This window comes from Trachypithecus francoisi, unplaced genomic scaffold (genome assembly GCF_009764315.1).
Source record: "Trachypithecus francoisi isolate TF-2019V2 unplaced genomic scaffold, Tfra_2.0 Lachesis_group2, whole genome shotgun sequence".
NCBI lineage: Eukaryota > Metazoa > Chordata > Mammalia > Primates > Cercopithecidae > Trachypithecus > Trachypithecus francoisi.
In genome coordinates this window covers 42,021,282-42,043,624 of record NW_022681465.1, presented here as the reverse complement: position 1 = coordinate 42,043,624, position 22,343 = coordinate 42,021,282, and the positions used below count along the sequence as shown (strand labels likewise).

Below are 22,343 nucleotides of genomic sequence, written 5' to 3'. Positions count from 1 at the left end.
AGGCCTGCCTTACAAGAGACCCTGAAGGAAGCCCTAAACATGGAAAGGAACAACCGTACCAGCCATGCAAAACATGCCAAAATGTAAAGACCATCGAGGCTAGGAAGAAACTGCATCAACTAATGAGCAAAATAACCAGTTATATCATAATGACAGGATCAAGTTCACACATAACAATATTAACCTTAAATGTAAATGGACTAAATGCTCCAATTAAAAGACACAGACTGGCAAACTGGATAAAGAGTCAAGACCCATCAGTCTGCTGTATTCAGGAGACCCATCTCACATGCAGAGACATACATAGGCTCAAAATAAAGGGATGGAGGAAGATCTACCAAGCAAATGGAGAACAAAAAAAAGCAGGGGTTGCAATCCTAGTCTCTGATAAAACAGACTTTAAACCCAAAGATCAAAAGAGACAAAGAAGGCCATTACATAATGGTAAAGGGATCAATTCAACAGGAAGAGCTAACTCTCCTAAATATATATGCACCAATACAGGAGCACCCAGATTCATAAAGCAAGTCCTTAGAGACCTACAAAGAGACTTAGACTCCCATACAATAATAATGGAGATTTCAACACTCCACTGTCAACATTAGACAGATCAACGAGACAGAAAGTTAACAAGGATATCCAGGAATTGAACTCATCTCTGCACCAAGCGGACCTAATAGACATCTATAGAACTCTCCACCCCAAATCAACAGAATATACATCTCTCTCAGCACCACATCGCACTTATTCCAAAATTGACCACATAATTGGAAGTAAAGCACTCCTCAGCAAATGTACAAGAACAGAAATTATAACAAACTGTCTCTCAGACCACAGTGCAATCAAACTAGAACTCAGGACTAGAAACTCAATCAAAACTGCTCATCTACATGGAAACTGAATACCTGCTCCTGAATGACTACTGGGTACATAACGAAATGAAAGCAGAAATAAAGATGTTCTTTGAAACCAATGAGAACAGAGATACAACATACCAGAATCTCTGGACACACATTTAAAGCAGTGTGTAGAGGGAATTTATAGCACTAAATGCCCACAAGAGAAAGCTGGAAAGATCTAAAATGGACACGCTAACATCACAATTAAAAGAACTAGAGAGGCAAGAGCAACACATTCAAAAGCTAGCAAAGGCAAGAAATAACTAAGATCAGAGCAGAACTGAAGGAGATAGAGTCACAAAAAAAAACCTCCAAAATCAATGAATCCAGGAGTGGTTTTTTGAAAAGATCAACAAAATTGACAGACCGCTAGCAGACTAATAAAGAAGAAAAGAGAGAGGAATCAATAGACGCAATAAAAAATGATAAAGGGGATATCACCACCGACCCCACAGAAATACAAACAACCATCAGAGAATACTATAAATGCCTCTACGCAATCGACTAGAAAATCTAGAAGAAATGGATAATTTCCTGGACACTTACACTCTCCCAAGACTGACCAGGAAGAAGTTGAATCCCTGAATAGACCAATAACAGGCTCTGAAATTGAGGCAACATTAATAGCCTACCCACGAAAAAAAGTCCAGGACCAGATGGATTCACAGCTGAATTCTACCAGAGGTACAAGGAGGAGCTGGTACCATTCCTTCTGAAACTATTCCAATCAATAGAAAAAGAGGAATCCTCCCTAACTCATTTATGAGGCCAACATCATCCTGATACCAAAGCCTGGCAGAGACACAACAAAAAAGAGAATTTTAGACAATATCCCTGATGAACATCGATGCAAAAATTCTCAATAAAATACTGGCAAACCGGATTCAGCAGCACATCAAAAAGCTTATCCACCATGATCAAGTGGGCTTCATCCCTGGGATGCAAGGCTGGTTCAACATTCGCAAATCAATAAACGTAATCCAGCATATAAACAGAACCAAGACAAGAACCACATGATTATCTCAATAGATGCAGAAAAGGCTTTTGACAAAATTCAACAGCCCTTTATGCTAAAAACGCTCAATAAATTCGGTATTGATGGAACGTACCTCAAAATAATAAGAGCTATTTACGACAAACCCACAGCTAATATCATACTGAATGGCAAAAACTGGAAAAATTCCCTTTGAAAACTGGCACAAGACAGGGATGCCCTCTCTCACCACTCCTATTCAACATAGTGTTGGAAGTTCTGGCTAGGGCAATCAGGCAAGAGAAAGAAATCAAGGGTATCCAGTTAGGAAAGAAGAAGTCAATTGTCCCTGTTTGCAGATGACATGATTGTATATTTAGAAAACCCATCGTCTCAGCCCAAAATCTCCTTAAGCTGATAAGCAACTTCAGCAAAGTCTCAGGATACAAAATTAATGTGCAAAAATCACAAGCATTCTTATACACCAGTAACAGACAAGCAGAGAGCCAAATCAGGAATGAACTTCCATTCACAATTGCTTCAAAGAGAATAAAATACCTAGGAATCCAGCTTACAAGGGATGTAAAGGACCTCTTCAAGGAGAACTACAAACCACTGCTCAGTGAAATCAAAGAGGACACAAACAAATGGAAGAACATACCATGCTCATGGATAGGAAGAATCAATATCGTGAAAATGGCCATACTGCCCAGGTTATTTATAGATTCAATGCCATCCCCATCAAGCTACCAATGAGTTTCTTCACAGAATTGGAAAAAACTGCTTTAAAGTTCATATGGACCAAAAAAGAGCCCGCATTGCCAAGACAATCCTAGGTCAAAAGGACAAAGCTGGAGGCGTCACGCTACCTGACTTCAAACTATACTACAAGGCTACAGTAACCAAAACAGCATGGTACTGGTACCACAACAGAGAAATAGACCAGTGGAACAGAACAGAGTCCTCAGAATAATACCACACATCTACAGCCATCTGATCTTTGACAACCTGACAAAAACAAGAAATGGGGAAAGGATTCCCTATTTAATAAATGGTGCTGGAAAATTGGCTAGCCACAAGTAGAAAGCTGAAACTGGATCCTTTCCTTACCCTTATACGAAAATTAATTCAAGATGGATTAGAGACTTAAATGTTAGACCTAATACCATAAAAACCCTAGAAGAAAATCTAGGTAGTACCATTCAGGACATAGGCATGGGCAAGGACTTCATGTCTAAAACACCAAAAGCAACGGCAGCAAAAGCCAAAATTGACAAATGGATCTCATTAAACTAAAGAGCTTTTGCACAGCAAAAGAAACTACCATCAGAGTGAACAGGCAACCTACAGAATGGGAGAAAATTTTTGCAACCTACTCATCTGACAAGGGCTAATATCCAGAATCTACAAAGAACTCAAACAAATATACAAGAAAAAACAAACAACCCCATCAAAAAGTGGGGAAAGGATATGAACAGACATTTCTCAAAAGAAGACATCCATACAGCCAACAGACACATGAAAAAATGCTCATCATCACTCGCCATCAGAGAAATGCAAATCAAAACCACAATGAGATACCATCTCACACCAGTTTAATGGCAATCATTAAGAAGTCAGGAAACAATAGATGTTGGAGAGGATGTGGAGAATAGGAACACTTTTACACTGTTGGTGGGATTGTAAACTAGTTCAACCATTATGAAAACAGTATGGCGATTCCTCAAGGATCTAGAACTAGATGTACCATATGACCCAGCCATCCCACTACTGGGTATATACCCAAAGGATTATAAATTACTCTACTACAAAGACACATGCCCACGTATGTTTATTGCGGCACTATTCACATAGCAAAGACTTGGAATCAACCCAAATGTCCATCTGTGACAGACTGGATTAAGAAAATGTGGCACATATACACCATGGAATACTATGCAGCCATCAAAAAGGATGAGTTTGCGTCCTTTGTAGGGACATGGATGCAGCTGGAAACCATCATTCTTAGCAAACTATCACAAGAAGAGAAAACCAAACACCGCATGTTCTCACTCATAGGTGGGAACTGAACAATGAGATCACTTGGACTCGGGAAGGGGAACATCACACACTGGGGCCTATCATGGGGAGGGGGGAGGAGGGAGGGATTGCATTGGGGAGTTATACATGATATAAACTTATGCACATGTACCCTAGAACTTAAAGTATAATAAAAAATAAAAATAAAAAAAAAAGAAACACTTAAAAAAAAAAATAAAAAAAAAAAACAAAAAAAAAAAAAAAAAAAAAAAAAAAAGACAAACCAAAAAAAAAAAAAAAAAAGAAGTTGCATTACTTCACAGCATTGTATGTTTATCGCTGCTTTCAAACTGAAAGGCCAATTTTGTCCTAAATTAGAGAAAGATGTAGAGAAACATGATGCAAAGGGTTTTTTGCACCTACAGAGACAGACAGAACAATCCACAAAAGAAACTACCCCACTTCTCATACCACTGTAAGTTCAGAGGATTCCCAAAACCATTCTCAGTTTCCATAATTTGCTGGAAAGACTCACGGAACTCACTGAAAACTATTCTATTCACAGTTAGTTTATTACAGGGAAAGGATATAGATTAACAGGAGCAAAGAAAAGAAGCACATAAGACAGACTAGGAGGGTACCAAACATGGAACTGCCATTGTCCTCTCCCCACGACATCATGGTCACGTCACTCTCCTGCTGTCTGTTTAACAATACACACAGAGTATTGCCAACTAGGAAGGCTCACAGAAGATAGAGTATTCAGTGTTTTTCTTGGGGCTCTGTTACTTAGGCATGAATGACTAATTGACTGTCCACATAATTGAGGTCAGCCTCCAGGTTAACTGATATCACTTAACCAAAAGCCCCACCCTAAGTCACATAGTTAGCATTTCTGGCATGGGCAGCCCCCACCTGAAGACTATAATAGACATAGCCAGCCCCAATCCTCAATCACACCATTAGTGTGGCCCAAGGCATTATCATCCGTAAAGTGAGGGCAAAGGCCAGACTTCCGTTTGGGCAAGTTTATGTTTTTTACTAAATAGAAGATAAGAGTAACCACTCAATAGTTCCTGTTGCTTACAGAGGCAAGTCCAAGCTCCTTGGCAAATTATACAAGCCTTCTCTGCCCACATCTTATGCAGACACACACATAGCCATGATGTGGCTCCTATTTCCTCCTTTAACTCCATCTCTCACTACAATCAAATTTTCTTCTGTAGTAACTGCAAATTCCTTTTTGTTTTTGCAAACATCAGACTGCTAAGAGCTATTTCTTCTATCTAGAATGTCTTTCTGCTTTATTTTAAATGATCCATCCTTAGGTTCTCAACTTAAGGATAATTTTCTCCAACCCCAGGAAAAGTTTTACAACACTCCCATAGTATCCTATACATACTTCCATCTATTGTAATACAAAACATTATACTAAAGTCTTACCTTCATAACAGACACCCAATCGGAAGGTAATATCCTCAAATATGAAGTTCAGATTGCCTTATGACTAGGTATACATCTATTACTGATTCGAATAATTGAAAATCTGCCTGACTCTTGCCATGTTTTTTTTTCCCTTATCTAGATCTTAGGCCTTTCCCTGTTCATTTATCTCTCCTGCTCTCCATCTCTTCTGAGACCAGAGTCTTATCCCCATTCAGCCAATCCCTACTGAAAGAAATCCTTTCTTTTCTATCCCAACATCCTCAACCTGCCTGATCTGACCTTTCTTCCCATCAATTCTCAGATACGACCATTTAATCAAAGTATTCAAATTACATCAGAGTGCATTAAACCAAATGGATCAAGATTATTAACAAAATTCCAAACTACTTAATTCCAGAGTCATTTCCATAATACAGGCAAAAATGATGACAACAAGAAGAATGGGTAACTCAAATCAAGAGAGCATCTAATCTAACAATTAATTAATCTTTTCACATTTTTTACTTGCCTCATCTTAGGTTATAGTCTTGGTCACAATTGTAGCTTGCTCCACATTTTATATAAGCACATAAAACTAAGCTATGCTTTGTAGAGGAAAGGGGTATCACTTGTATGTCTTCATTAACTTGGATATTTACTCTGAATTGTTCTTTTTAATACAAATAGTGTGTCTCCTGAAGTACAAGTACCTTTTCTACTGTTTTCTTATACTAGATTACATATGATGGCAATATGATTGGCAGGGAATAGGAATACTAGCTATATCCCAAGTAGTTAGTAGTTATACTGGTTGTTATAATCATCCCTGTAAAGAGCTATTAAAGGGCCTTACAAGGGCCCAAATCCACAGTCTTAGTGTTGTTAGCACCTCTTTAACTTCTGAGCAAAGCAAGGCTTGGTACATTATCAATCTAGACTATGATTAAAATAAATATACAGAGAAACAAGAGCCACAATGGCCGGCTAGATGGAGGAAGAGCTTCTCCCATAGAGAGAACAGATCATCAAGAATACCAGCAAACTTCAAGAAAATCTTTGGGAGGAAGGCATTGAGAGTGAACAGAGAAAGGACACAGACCCTGGGCTGAAGGAGGACGAAGCTAGGAACTCAACACAGGGTTGCCAAGCACCAGGATTCATTTCTGGCCTTGAGTGGCTCCTGGAGAAGGAGTGAGTTCAATAGGTGTGGAGTGGTCTACTCTCACTACGGACCTCCAGAATCCTAGCTACAGGAGACCTGATGACCCCTATGGACATTTGAGCTGGCAGGGAGAACTGCTTGGAGAAGTGGCAGGGACAGGATTCCAGCCTGTGCAGAGCCCAGAGGCTTTGGCACGGAAATGGCTACAGTGGAGCACAGCTAGGGACGGCTATCTCCCAAAGCTCACCATGCTCCTCTAGGCGGCTTTAGCATATATTGACTGTCAGGCCTGGACAGAACAGGACTAACTTGCCTCGGGGGACACAGCCAGTCTGATCTGAGCACCCCCACCCTGTCTGCCAGCCTCTACCAGTCACTGCCTGGCCAGATAAGCTTGCAGCATAGTCTCAGATATCCAACAGGGGCACTTCCCAATGGCCACCCTCACAGCTCATCAGCTGGCAGATGTCACCTAACCATCAGAGAACTTCTGCAGATGGGCTCTGATATGGTTTGGCTATGTCCCCACCCAAATTTCATCTTGAATTCCCATGTGTTGTGGAAAGGACCCAGTGAGAGGTAATTGAATCATGGGAGCATGTCTTTCCCATGCTGTTCTCATGATAGTGAATAAGTCTCACAAGATCCGATGGTTTTAAAAGTGGGAGTTTTCCCACACAATCCCTCTCTTTGCCTGCTTCCATCCATGTAAGATGTGACTTGCTCCTCCTTGCCTTCCACCATTATTGTGAGGCCTCCCCAGCCATAAGTAACTATAAGACCATTAAACCTCTTTATTTTGTAAATTGCCTGGTCTCAGGTTCGTCTTTATCAGCGGCATGGAAACAAACTGATACAGGTCCCTGTCAGCACACACCTGCCCACAGCATCCCCACACTGCTTTGCCAGTATGCACATGCCCACAACCTCTCTCCACTGCTTTGACGTAACACCCCTAACCGCACCACCCACTGCTGGTGCACACGAACACAGACCCTTCTGTCACAGGCCTAATGAAGGGCTTTTGTCAGCACCCTCCATGGGAGTGCTACTACCAGTGAACTGAGACCACCTCAGCTCCTCCAGCACAGCAGGTGCTTAACCTCAGGGGGTCAGAGAACAAAGCTGTGGCCCTAGTCACAACCCTCCAGGGTTAGAGCATGCAGCCCAGGAGTGCTGAGCTGAACCTTGGTTCCCTGAAATCATCCAGAAATGAAGACAGTTGACTGAAACCAACTTAAAGAACAGTCAAACCCTCAAAGGCATCAAGAAGTATAAAAGCAAAAAGGCCCATCCAAAGGACAGCAACAACAAAGATTAAAGGAACATCCGGCCACAAAGATGAAGAACCAGTGGAAGGACTCTGGCAACTCAAAAAGTCAGAGTGTCTCTTGGATCACAGCGCAATAAAAATATAAGTCAACACAATGAAAATCACTCAAAACCATACAAATACATAAAAATTAAACAACATGCTCCCGAATGACTTTTGGGTACATAATGAAATTGAGGCAGAAATCAAGAAGTTCCTTAAAAATCATGAGAACAAATATAGAACATACCAGAATCTCTGGGACATGAGTAAACAATGTTTAAATGGAAATTCAAAGCATTAAATGCCCACATCAAAAAACTAGAAACATCTCAAATTAACAACCTAACTTCACAACTGAAAGAATGAGAGAAACAAGAGCAAATCAATCCCAAGGCTAGAAGACAAGAAATCACAAAAATTAGAGCTGAACTGAAGGAAATCAAAACACAAAAAAACCATTCAAAAGATCAACAAATTAAGGAGTTGATTTTTTGCAAAAAAATAAAATAGGCCACTAGCTAGGCTAATTAAGAAGAAAAAACAGAAGATCCAAATAAACACAATTAGCAATTACTAAGGGAATGTTACTACTGACCCCACAGAAACAAAAACAACCATCAGAAACTACTATTAACATCCCTCTACACAAACAAACTAGAAAACCTAGGTATGATGGATATATTCCTGGACACGTGCACTCTTCCGAGACTGAGACAGAAAGACACAGATTCCCTCAACAGACCATTAACAAGCTCCAAAATTGAATCACTAATAGCCTACCAACCAAAAAAAGCCCAGGACCTGATGGAGTCATAGCCAGATTCTACCAGATATACAAAGAAAAGCTGGTACCATTCCTACAGAAACTATTCCAAAAAACTGAGAAGGATGGACTTCTCCCCAACTCACTCTATGGGGCCAGCATTACCTTGATCTAAAATCTGACAGCAAAACAACAAAAAAAGAAAACTTCAGGCCAATATCTTTGATGAACACTGGTGTAAAAACCCTCAATAAAATACGTGCAACCCAAATCCAATAGCACATCAAAAAGCTAATCCACCATGATCAAGGAGGCTTCATCCCCAGGATGCAAGGCTGGTTCAACACACAAAAATCAATAAATGTGATTCATCACATAAGCAGAACTAAAGACAAAAGCCATATGGTTATTTCAACAGGCTTTTGATAAAATTCAACATCCCATCATGTTAAAAATTCTCAATAAGCTAGGTATCGAAGGAACATATCTCAAAATAATGAGACACATCTATGAGAAACCCACAGTCAACATTACATGTAACGGGCAAAAGCTGGAAGCATTCCCCCGAAAAACGGCACAAGATAAGGATGCCCTCTCTCACCACATCTATTCAACTTAGTATTGGAAGTCCTAGCCAGAGCAATCAGATGAAAGGAAGAAATAAAGGGCATCCAAATAGGAAGAGAGAAAGTCAAACTACTTGTTTGCAGATGACATGATTCTATATCGAGAAAACCCCATAGTATGAGTCCAAAAGCTCCTTCAGCTGATAACTTCAGCAAAGTTTCAGGATACAAAATCAATGTACAAGAATCAGTAGCATTCCTATATACCAACAACAACCAAACTGACAGCCAATTCAGAATGGCCATCCCATTCAAAACTGCCACACACACACACACACAAATACCTAAGAATACAGCTAATAAGGGAGGTGAAAGATCTCTACAATGAGAATTACAAAACACTGCTGAAAGAAATCAGACATGACACACAAATAAATGGAAAAACATCCCATGCTGGTGGAAAGGAAGAATCAATATCACTAAAATGGCTACTGCCTAAAGCAATTTATAGATTCAATGCTATTCCTATCAAACTACCAAAGGCATTCTTCACAGAACTAGAAAAAATTATTTTAAAATTTTTATGGAACCAGAAAAGCAATTTTATGGCTCCAACAGCCAACACAATACTAAGCAAAAAGAACAAAGCTGGAGTATCATGTTACCTGACTTCAAACCATACTACAAGGCTACAGGGATCAGAACAGCATAGTATGGGTACAAAAACAAGCATATAGACCAATAGAACAGAATAAAGAGCCCACAAATAAGGCCACGTATCTACAACTATCTAATCTTTGACAAAGCTGACAAAAACAAGAAAAGGGGAAAAGACTCCCTATTCAAAAAATGGTGCTGAGATAAGTGGCAAGCCATATGCAGAAGACTGAATCTGGACCCCTTCCTTATACCATATACAAGAATAGACCCAAATGGATTAAAGACTTAAATGTAAAACCCAAAACTATAAAACCCCTGGAAAACAACCTAGGCAATACCATCCTGGACCTAGGAACGGGCAAAGAATTCATGACAAAGACACCAAAAGCAATCACAACAAAAGCAAAAACTGACAAATGGAATCTAATTAAACTTAAGAGCTTCTGCACAGCAAAAGAAACTATCAGCAGAGTAAACAGATAACCTACATAATGGGAAAAAAATCTGTCTTTAGTCAGATGCATAGTTGGCAAAAATCAAGATTCAGGAGAAAGTCCAGCATCCACAAGGAACTTAAACAACGTTGTAAGAGAAAAACAAACAACCCCATTAAAAAGTAAACAAAAGACATGAACAGATACTTCTTAAAAGACATACCTGTGGCCAAAAAGCATATGAGAAAAAGCTCAATATCACTGATCATTAGAGAAATACAAATCAAAACCAGAATGAGACACCATCTCATACCAGTCAGAATGGTTATTATTAAAAAGTCAAAAAATAACATATGCCAGCAAAGTTGTGGAGAAAAGGGAACCCTGATACATTGTCGATGGGAGTGTAAATGAGTTCTACCATTGTGGAAAGCAGTATAGCTTTTCCTCAAAGAGCTAAAAGCAGGGCTACCATTTGATGCTGCAATACCGTCACTGGGTATACACTCAGAGGAAGAATATCTACCATAATGACACAGGCACGTGAATGTTCACTGCAGTACTGTTCACAACAGTAAAGACATGGAATCAAACTAAATGCCCATCAATGACAGACTGGATAAAGAAAATGTGGTAGATACACACCATGGAATATTACGCAGCCATAAAAAAAAAATGAGAGCATGTCTTCTGCGGGAACATGGATGAAGCTGGAGGCTATCATCCTTAGCAAACTAACACAGTAACTGAAAACCAAATACTGCATGTTCTCACTTATAAATGGGAGCTAAATGATGAGAACTTATGAACACAAAGAAAGCAACAACAGACACTGGGGTCTACTTAAGAGAGGGAGGTGAGGAGGAGGGCAATGTGCAGAAAAGATGACTATTGGGTACTGAGCTTAATACTTGGGTGATGTAATAATACATACAACAAACCCTACGACACGTTATCTATGTAACCAACCTACACATGTATTCCCAAACCTAAAATATTTTTTTTAAAAAAAAAGGAATAACCGGCCAGGCGCGGTGGCTCAAGCCTGTAATCCCAGCACTTTGGGAGGCCGAGACAGGCGGATCACGAGGTCAGGAGATCGAGACCATCCTGGCTAACATGGTGAAACCCCGTCTCTACTAAAAATACAAAAAACTAGCCGGGCGAGGTGGCGGGAGCCTGTAGTCCCAGCTACTCCGGAGGCTGAGGCAGGAGAATGGCGTAAACCCGGCAGGTGGAGCTTGCAGTGAGCTGAGATCCGGCCACTGCACTGCAGTCTGGGCGACAGAGCAAGACTCCGTCTCAAAAAAAAAAAAAAAAAAAAGGAATAACCAGAAAAAAAAGAATACTAAAGCCCTCCCCATCATAGTGTAAATAATGAATAATTACAAAATGAAACTTTCCTCCTGAAAATTAGCTTTAACTATGTTATAGCATAGGAAGTAATAAATATCAATAATTCCAAAGTAAAACAAAAAAAAAAGCGTGTTTTCCTACCTCCAAATGACTGCACCACCTACCTAAGAATGGTTCTTAACTAGTCTGAAACTACAGACATAGAATTCAGAATGTGGATGGCAAGGAGAATCATCAAGATTCAGGAGAAAGTTGAAACTCAATTCAAGGAATCCAAGGAATCCAATAAAACAATACAAGAACTTAAAGATGAAATAGTCATTTTAAGAAAGAACCAAACTGATCTGATAGAGCTGAAAAACTCACTAAAAGAATTTCATAATGCAATCGGAAGTGCTCAGAAGAGACAAAACTGAGGAAAGAATCTCAAAGTTCAAAGACCAATTCTTCAAATGAACTCAATCAGACAAAAATAAAGGCAAACGAATAAAAAGAATGAACAAAACCTCCTAAAAATATGGGATTACATAAACAGACCAAACATATGACACATTGGCATTCCTGAAAGAGAGAGACAGAGAGAAAGCAACTTAGAAAACATAATTAAAAATTATGAAAATTTCCCTAACTTTACTGGGGAGGTAGACATTCAAATTCAGGGACTGCAGAGAACCCCTGTAAGATGCTATTCAAGACAACCATCCTGAAGACAAAAAGTCCTCAGATTCTCCATGGTCAAAGTGAAAGAAAAAATCTTAAAGGGAGCTAAAAAGAAGGTAGAGGTCACCGACAAAGGGAACCCCATCAGGCTAACAGCTGACCTTTCAGCAGAAATCCTACAAGCCAGAAAAGATTGGGGACCTTTATCCAGCATTCTTAAAGAAAGGAAATGCTAACCAAGAATTTCACATCCAGCCAAACTATGCTTCATTACGTGAAAGATAAATAAAATCCTTTTCAGATAAGCAAATACTAAGGGAATTCACTACCACCAGACCTGCCTTATAAGAGGTCCTTATGGAAGCACTAAACATGAAAATGAAAGGCCATTATTGGCCACCACAAAAACACACTTAAGTACACAGACCACTGACACCATAAAGCAACTACACAATCAAGTCTACGTAACAAGCAGCTAACATCATAACAGGATCAAATTTTCACGTATCAAAAATGACCCTTAATGTAAACGGACTAACTACACCACTTAAAAGACACAGAGGGCAATTTGAATAAAGAAACAAGACCTAACTATATACCATCTTCAAGAGACCCATATCACATGCAATGATACGCACAGACTCAGAGTAAAGGATAGAGAAAAATCTATCAAGCAAACAGAAAACAGAAAAAGAAGCAGATTGCTCTTTTAATTTGAGACAAAACAGACTTAAAAGCAACAATGATCAAAAAGGACTAAGAAGGGCATTAGATAACGATAAAAGGTTCAATTCAACATGAAAATTAACTATCCTAAATACACACGCATCCAACATTGGAGAACCCAGATTCATAAAATAAGTTCTTAGAGACCTACAAAGAGACTTAGATAACCACGCAATAATAGCGGAAGATTAATAGTGGAAGATCTCATCTTGACACCCACTGACAGTACTAGACAGATCATCGCGGCACAAAACAAAGATATTTAGGACCTAAACTTGACACTTGACCGAACGGACCTAATAGACATCTACAGAACACTCCACTCAACTACAACAGAATATACATTCTTCTTATCTGCACATGACACAATATGTAATATTGACCACACACTCAGCCATAAAGGAATTCTCAACAGATTAAAAAAAAAAAAAAAAAAAAAACTTAAATTATACCACACTCTCAACCACAGTACAAGAACAGATCTCCGGTCGGGCGCGGTGGCTCAAGCCTATAATCCCAGCACTTTGGGAGGCCGAGACGGGCGGATCACGAGGTCAGGAGATCAAGACCATCCTGGCTAACATGGTGAAACCCCGTCTCTACTAAAAAATACAAAAAACTAGTCGGGCGAGGTGGCGGGCGCCTGTAGTCCCAGCTACTCGGGAGGCTGAGGCAGGAGAATGGCGTAAACCTGGGAGGCGGACCTTGCAGTGAGCTGAGATCCGGCCACAGCACTCCAGCCTGGGTGACAGAGCGAGACTCCGTCTCAAAAAAAAAAAAAAAAAAAAAAAAAAAAAAAACAGATCTCCAAAATCATATAATTATGTAGAAATTAAACAATCTGTTCCTGAATGACTTTGAGTAAACAATGAAATTAAGACAGAATTCAAGATATTTTTTGAAACTAATGAAAACAAAGAAATGACATACCAGATTCTCTTGAGACACAGCTAAAGCAGTCTTCAAAGGAAAGTTTATAGCACTAAACACCTACATCAAGTAGTTAGAAAGATCTCAAATTAACAACCTAACATCACACCTAAAGCAACCAAAAAAACAAAAAACAAAAAACAAAAGTAAACGAACCCCAAAGCTAGCAGAAGAAAAAACCAAAATCAGAGCTTAACTGAACAAAACTAAGACATGAAAAACTATACAAAACATCAACGAAACCAAAACGTGGTTCTCTGAAAGCATAAGACTGACAGACCACTAGCTAGACAAAGAAAAAAGGAAAGAAGTCCAAATAAACACAATCAGAAATGACAAAGTGAAGATTACAACTGACCCCACAGAAATACAAAAACCCCTCGGAGACTATTATGGACACCTCTACCTACACAAACTAGAAAACTTAGAGAAAATGGGTAAGTTCCTCAAAACATACAACCTCCCAAGATTGATCAGAAATAAATTGAAACCCTGAACAGTCAGTAATAAAAAGCCTACACCCAGAAGAAGCACTGGAAAAGACAGATTGACAGCCAAATTCTACCCGACATACAAAGAAGAGCGGATACCAACCCTACTAAACTATTCCAAAAAATGAGAAGAAAGGACTCCCCGTCAAATCATTCTATGGAGCCAGCATCATTCTGATACCATAACTTTGTAGAAACACAATGAAAAAAGAAAACTTTAGGCCAATATCCCTGATGAATATAGATGTAAAAATCCTCAACAAATACTAGCACACCAAAACCAGAAGCACGTCAAAAACCTAATCCACCACGATCAAGATGGCTTTATTCCTGTTACACAAGGTTGGGTCAACATATGTAAATCAGTAAACATGATTCAACACATAAACAAAACTAAAAACAAAAACCACATGATCATCTCAATAGATGCAGAAAAGGCATTCGATAAAATTTAACATCACTTCGTGTTAAAAATTCTCAACAAACTAGACACTGAAGGAACATACCTTAAATAAAAAGACCCATCTATGACAAACCCACAGTGAACATCATACTAAATAGGAAAAAGCTAGAGACATTTCCCTTGAAAACCAGAAAAAGACAAGCATGCCCACTCTCACCACAACTATTCAACATAGCACTGGAAATTTCAGCCAAAGCAATTAGGCAAGAGAAACAAATGAAAGGTATCCAAATTAAGAGGAAGTCATACTATCTCTGTCCACAGATGATATGATTCTATACTTAGAAAACCCCACTATCTCAACCCAACGGTTCCCAGATCTGATAAACAACTTCTGCATAGTTTCAGGATACAAAATCGATGCCAAAAAATCAGTAGCATTTCAGCAATAATGTCCAAGCTGAGAGTCAAATCAAGAATGCAATCCCATTCACAATAGCCACAAAAGAAATAAAATACCTAGGCATACAGCTCAACAGGGAGGTGAAAGATCTCTACAATGAGAATTACAAAACTTTGCTAAAGAAATCAGAAACAACACAAATGAAAAGATATTCCTTACTCATGGATAGGAAGAATTAACATTATTAAAATGGCCATGTTACTCAAAGCAATTTACAGATTCAATGCTACTCCTATCAAGCTACCAATGACATTTTTCACAGAACTAGAAAAAATATCTAACATTCATACAGAACTGAAAAACAGCCTGAATACCCAAAACAATCCTAAGCAAAAAGAACAAAGCCAGAGGCATCACACTAACTGACTTCAAACTATACTACTAGGCTACAGTAACCAAAACGGCGTGGTACTGGGGAAAAAAAAAAAAAAAAAAAACAGACACATAAAACAATGGAACAGAATAGAGAACCCAGAAATAAAGCCACACACCTAAAACCATCTGATCTTTGACAAAGTCAACAACAAGCTATGGGAAAACGACTCCCTATTCAATAAAGAGTGCTGGGATAACTGCCTAGCCATATGCAGAAGATTGAAACTGAATCCTTTCCTTTTACCATACACAAAAATCCATTCACAATGGATTAAAGACTTATATGTAAGGCCTAAAACCATAAATACTCTAAAAGAAAATCTAGGCTATACCATTCTGAACCTAGGCCCTGGCAAAGATTTCATATGAAGACTCCAAAAGCAACTGCAACAAAAACAAAAGTTGAAAAGAAAGACCTAATTAAACTAAAGAGCCTCTACACAGCAAAAGAAAGTATCAACAGAGTAAACAGACAACCTACGGAATGGGAGAAAAAATTTGCAGACTACGCATCCTACAAAGGTCCCATAGCCAGGATCTGTAAGGAACTTAAATTAACAAGCAAAAAAAACCATAAAAAATGGGCAAAGGACATGAACAGACAATTCTCAAAACAAGATATACACATGGCCAACAAGCATATGAAAAAATGCTCAACATCACTGAGTTTTAGAAAAACGCAAATCAAAACCAAAATAAGAACCATCTCACATCAGTTGGAATGGCTGTTATTAAAAATTCAAAAAATAACAGCTGCTGATGAGGTTGTGGAGAAAAGTGAATGCTTATACAGTGGTGGAGGGAATGTAAATTTCAGCCACTGTGGAAAGCAGTTTGGAGATTTCTCAAAGCTAAAACAGAAAGAACTGCCATTCAACTCAACAATCCCATTCCTGGGAACACACCCAAAGGCATATAAATCATTCCAATAAGAAGACAACATGAGGCCGGGCGCGGTGGCTCAAACCTGTAATCCCAGCACTCTGGGAGGCGGAGACGGGCGGATCACAAGGTCAGGAGATCGAGACCATCCTGGCTAACACGGTGAAACCCCGTCTCTACTAAAAAAAATACAAAAAACTAGCTGGGCGTGGTGGCGGGCGCCTGTAGTCCCAGCTACTCCAGAGGCTGAGGCAGGAGAAGGGCGTAAACCTGGGAGGCGGAGCTTGCAGTGAGCTGAGATCCGGCCACTGCACTCCAGCCTGGGCGACAGAGCGAGACTCCGCCTCAAAAAAAAAAAGACAACATGTACTCATATGGTCATCACAGCACTATTCAAAAAAGCAAAGACATGGAATCAACCTACATACCCATCAACAATGGACTGAACAAAGAAAATGTGGCACGTATACACCATGGAACACCACACAGCCATAAAAAAGAATAAAATCGGCCGGGCGCGGTGGCTCAAGCCTGTAATCCCAGCACTTTGGGAGGCCGAGACGGGCGGATCACGAGGTCAGGAGATCGAGACCATCCTGGCTAACACAGTGAAACCCCGTCTCTACTAAAAATACAAAAAACTAGCCGGGCGAGATGGCGGGCGCCTGTAGTCCCAGCTACTTGGGAGGCTGAGGCAGGAGAAGGGCGTAAACCTGGGAGGCGGAGCTTGCAGTGAGCTGAGATCCGGTCACTGCACTCCAGCCCGGGCGACAGAGCGAGACTCCGCCTCAAAAAAAAAAAAAAAAAAAAAAAAAAAAAGAATAAAATCATGTCCTTTACAGTAACATGGATGGAGCTGGAGGCCATTATTCTATGTGAATTGATGCAGAAAAAAAAAATACAAAATGTTCTTACTTATATGTGAGAGCTAAATATTAAGTACACATGGACAAAGAGAACAGTACACAATGGGGTCTACTTCAGGGTGGAGGTTGGGAAGAGGATGAGAATTGAAAAACCACCGATCCGGTCACTGCACATGTACCCCCTGAACTAAAATAAAAGTTGGAAAGGAATAAAAGTTTAAAAATAAAATAAAATCTAGTTTCTTAGCAATTTCCAAGTAAAAAATAAATAAACAATCTGATATGAAGAAATGGAAATATACAGTAATGCTTTACTTTGATGGTCTTGACAGTGTCATTTTCTCTGAAGCAAAAATTATCTCAATTATGTATATTACAAAAGAGATCATTTCCTTCAAATGGAGACAACAAACAATATTAGAGAAAGCAGCATAGCATTTTTGTCTCTAATTTCTCTGTAACTTAGCTGTGAAACCTTGAGTAAGTCAGTCATCTGCCATCTCATCTGTAGTAATCAATTTTAATTTGCCAAGGAGTTATAAGTAAAATTGTGATACAATTTTTCATTCATTAAACTAAAGCAAAGTAATTGATTTAAATGAGATTTATAACTGAAATAGCTCAACGTAGCACCCCCAAGAGTATCTAATAAATTATGACAGTGTACAAAACATTCAATAGTTAAAAAAAAAAAAAAAAAAGACGTTGTTACCTTGAACTTATGGGCAATTGGACATTCTAGATTTTTTAAAATGCCCTTCCTTCCTACCAGATTATATTTACAATTTTTTTTTTACAGTTTTGGACATTGTTAAATTACACACTCAAATTACTCAATTGAACTCATTATGAATAGAAATTATGCGGCACATGATCTGAACAACTTGGCTCACCGCAACCTCCACCTCCCTGGTTCAAGCAATTCTCCTGCCTCAGCCTCCAGAGTAGCTGGGAATACAGGTGTACGCCACCACACCCGGCTAATTTTTTTTGTATTTTAGTAGAGATAGGGTTCACCGTGTTGCCCAGGCTGGTCTCGACCTCCAGAGCTCAGGCAATCCGCCAGCCTCAGTCTTCCAAAATGTTAGGATTACAGACGTGAGCCACCGCGCCCGGTCTTTCTCTATACCTCTTAATCACTACTCGGTATGTATTTACTTGTTAATTATATTTCTCCATTCATTAGAATGTAAGTTCCAGGAACAAAAGCACTCTCTATTTTGTTCACGACTGTCTTCTCAGCACCTGAATACTATCCCGCACACTGAAGGTTGCCAGTAAATATCTGCTAAATGAATAAATAGGTGGAAGCTCATGGTGTCCCTCTTGGCCTTAGTACTATTTATTCTACCATATGGAGCAGCCATAGCTGGAAAGCATCCACAGCTTTTCAGTGTAGGGTTCACTGGTTAAGGGGAAGTAAGGTCTAGTCGAAAATTCTGAAAGAAGTCTGGTACCAGCACTGTCACTGAGGCCTTAATGAAGCAGATCCAAAAATACTCTCTTACTCAGCACCCTAACTTTTCAGTGTAGGGTTCACTGGTTAAGTGGAAGTAAGGCCTAGTTGAAAATTCTGAAAGAAGCCTGGTACCAGCAGATCCAAAAATACTCTCTTACTCAGTTTCTACATTCGCTAAATGTATACAGTGTAACTGTCCCTCGCATTGCAGGATAAATATCAATGCGATATTTGTTATGCAATATACAGCATGCGTTAATACAAACGATGTCATGTACTGCATTAAAAAATCGCATTGATATTTTGATAAATATACAAGGCACTTGCAGACAAAAACCAGAGAATTTTCCCCTCTACTGCAGACAAAAACCAGAGAATTTTTCCCTCTACAGCTTTTTTCAGGATTTGGGAGAAACGGACAAATGCAACATTGCATGTCATTAAATACAGCATATCCAAAACACAAATAACGAGTTTCTTGGCCCAACAGATATAGACCCTGGAGCACTAAAAGAATATGTTAAACACCTGGATGAGGGAAAGAGAAGACTGCTTCCAAAACATACTTACTTTATTTCAAAGTCAAAAGTATTCAACACTTAATTCATACATTCATACTGCATCCCAGAGAAACGTCCCACCCGCGCCCATGCATGTTACAAGTTTTGAGAGTATTTTATAACTGCACTTTAATCCGTCTGCAGCGAACGACTTCTGGTAAAGCGCTAGCAGTTAATAACACTTTTTGTAGGAAAAAAAAAATTTAATACAAGAACCACAATACCTCCACTCCCAAGAAAGCGGAGGAGGGCCCATTACTCTGTCTCCAGGGACTCCCAGAATCCCGTACGCCCCGATATAAGGAAAGTCATCCAGGCAACACATGTGTCGCTCCCGCCTGGAGGTTGGAAATCGCACATGGGACCTGCCCATCAGCGGGGACCCAGACACAAGTCAGAGGTGTCCGCAGGGAATGCAGCGTGGTTCCTGACAGCTTCGGGCCCCAGGGCCAGCGACCCCAGCCTGAGCCCGACTCAGGCCAGCCCCCTCCTCGGATTTCGACCCGGGCCTGCCCCCGGAGCTCACATCCCCGCAAACGGCAGTCCTACCTGAGCTCTGCCCCCAGCTACAGGGCTGAGGGGGCAGGCGGGAGGAGGCGTGGCCTTCCAGTTCGCCAGTCGAACTCCCTCGTGCGGTTGTTATGACTTTCCCTCTCGGGATCCGCGCCCCGACCAAGTTCGAGTTGCACTTCCGGGGTCTGCAGGAGACTGACACGTCATTACGCACGCGACGGCAGCGGCGGCGACAACCCGGAAATAGGCGGGGCGCGCGACCCAGGTAGGTTCCTGTGGTACTAAGTGGCATGGAGAAAGAGGCCCACGTGAATTAAGTAGTCCTCTTACGCACTGGCGGAATCTGCTCGCCCTTCCTTATGAAGTCTGCCTGGGTAGCTGTGGAGGACGAGTCCACCCTAAAGCCTCGTTCTTCCCGCGGAATTTTAATCATTCTGTGGATGTCCTCACAGCCAATTCCCCACTCCCCCACTCACAGTGTGTCAGACTTTACCAGGTCCATTCAATTCCAGAAAAACCGGGAGGTCTAGATTTGGAAGATTAAATTTACTTTTGAATTATAACATGTAAAATAGGAAGTTAATACTAGCATCCTAATGACAAAAGTTTTCTCATTATCATGCTTGACGCAGATGGGACTCTTACGGATATTAATATTTTTTCCGGAAACAGGTTTGAAAGGTATTTCAAGGATAAATCTGGGGAGAGGGATGGTAGCAACTGATTTTTAATTTTTAGATAGTACTCTCAGCGCATTTATTTAGTCCAAAACTGTTAATGAATTAGGCTAAACTAGACGCTGGGGAAACAAAGCTGAGTTAGACATTCTCTCCTCTGAGGCAGCTAAAGAGAAGGAAAGTCTGGTGGCTGGCAAGTAAACCAACAGTTATGTTCTTCAGAGAGGAGATCCCAGACTCTCTAAAGTATACTTCACTTCCACACTGTTTGTACTTCTTAATCTCCACTCCTTTCTTGTTTCCTTCATAAAAGTAGAATGCTATTCATTTATTTATTTGCAAATGTACCCTGCCCCCCTAAAATGTAAAGTCATTGATGGTAGTGACCTTACCTTGTCTTTTTAATGAATCTCGGGCATTGCAAGACTGTTAGGGCTTCATTTCGGGAAAGAACTCGAATGGTTTGTAGAGTGACACTTCATACTGAAGAGGAAGGCAACAGCCAGATTCTGAAAAGCTTTGTATATCATGCTGAGTAATTTGATTTTCTGCTGCAGACAATTGGAGAAACTGAAGGACTGTCGAACAGAGGAGAGAAACATTTTTATTTTGGTAGACTTTTGCAACAGTGACAAATTATATTAAAAAGATAAGGCTCCCAAAAATGTATAATCCCAGTTTAACCATGAGAAAAACATCAGACAAAATACCTGACCACTACTACTCCAAACAGTTAAAGTCATGAGAAACAAGGAAAGTCTGAGAAACTGTCTGAGCCAAGAGGAGCCTAAAGAGACCAACTTTAATGTGGGATCCTGAAACAGAAATAGAACATAAGTGGGAAAACTAGTGAAAATTGAATACAAAGAGAATATATCAATGTTTACATAAAACATGGAGATTGGTCAAAAGATGAGTGACAGGACCTTTCAATGTTTCCAGGATAGAGGCCCACTCAAGGCTTAGGGGAAGGTTCTTTGTTCAATAGTAAACTATTGAACAAATATAAGGGTGCTTCAGCCTACAATTCCAGCTGTACTTACATGGGAATGAATGAGCCTTCAGATTGTTCCTATCATAGAGTCTTTCAGCTGGAGTCCTAAATTTCATAAAGCAAAGACAAGCCATCCCCACTGTGCCCAGTTCTGAATTCCTGACCCACAGAAACAATAAGAATGAAAATGATTCTTGTTACTTTAAGCCAGTAAATTTTGGAGTGATTTTTCAGCAAAAGAAACTAATATGCTATATGACAACAGCCAATGAGTAAATATCCTTTCAAGTCCAATCCTGCCTAAGATGCCAAAATCAAGAATGAGGAGGTTATGTGCTAAAACAGAGTGAGTCCTTTTCTCTCCTTACTCTACCCTAAATGGTAGAGTAAACTCCTGCCTCAGCTGACCACAAAAAATATCTTCTGCAAATCTGTGAGGAGAAAGGAGGGAAAGCAACAAAAATTGTGTGTGGGCTTAGATGTTTTGTTAGAATTACAACAGCCCGTGTGTAGCGTAGCAGAAACCATTACAATGATGACTACACGATATAGTACAAAAATTTCCCCTCATTGTAACCGTAGTCATCTAAACTGTACAAGTTAGTTTATTTATAGTTTTAATTTATACATCTCTAGGGAAGCCAGAAACTTCAGTTTGTCTCCCCACTTCTCTTCTCTTGCACTTTAAAATCCTACTAAGACAAGGAAAAAGGAAAGGAAATTTGTTCCTGCCTGGCTAACAGCTGGTCCATCTTTGATCATTAGGATGATC

The 22,343-nt window shown here is 39.9% G+C and overlaps 1 protein-coding gene across 16 annotated transcripts in view; it reads right to left on the bottom strand.

Annotated features, from left to right (window-relative positions):
• Window positions 1–20,125, bottom strand: part of FAM172A (family with sequence similarity 172 member A) — a 523,432-nt gene extending 503,307 nt beyond the window's left edge. For 14 of the 16 annotated variants that reach the window (XM_033179122.1, XM_033179127.1, XM_033179130.1 and 11 more), the window contains exon 1: window positions 19,937–20,096. The gene's annotated coding sequence lies outside the window, so the exon portion shown is untranslated. Of the gene's footprint in view, window positions 1–19,936 lie in introns of all 16 variants that reach the window. The other 2 variants (XM_033179131.1, XM_033179140.1) reach the window with 1 other exon arrangement.
• Between the last annotated feature and the right edge of the window lie 2,218 nt (window positions 20,126–22,343).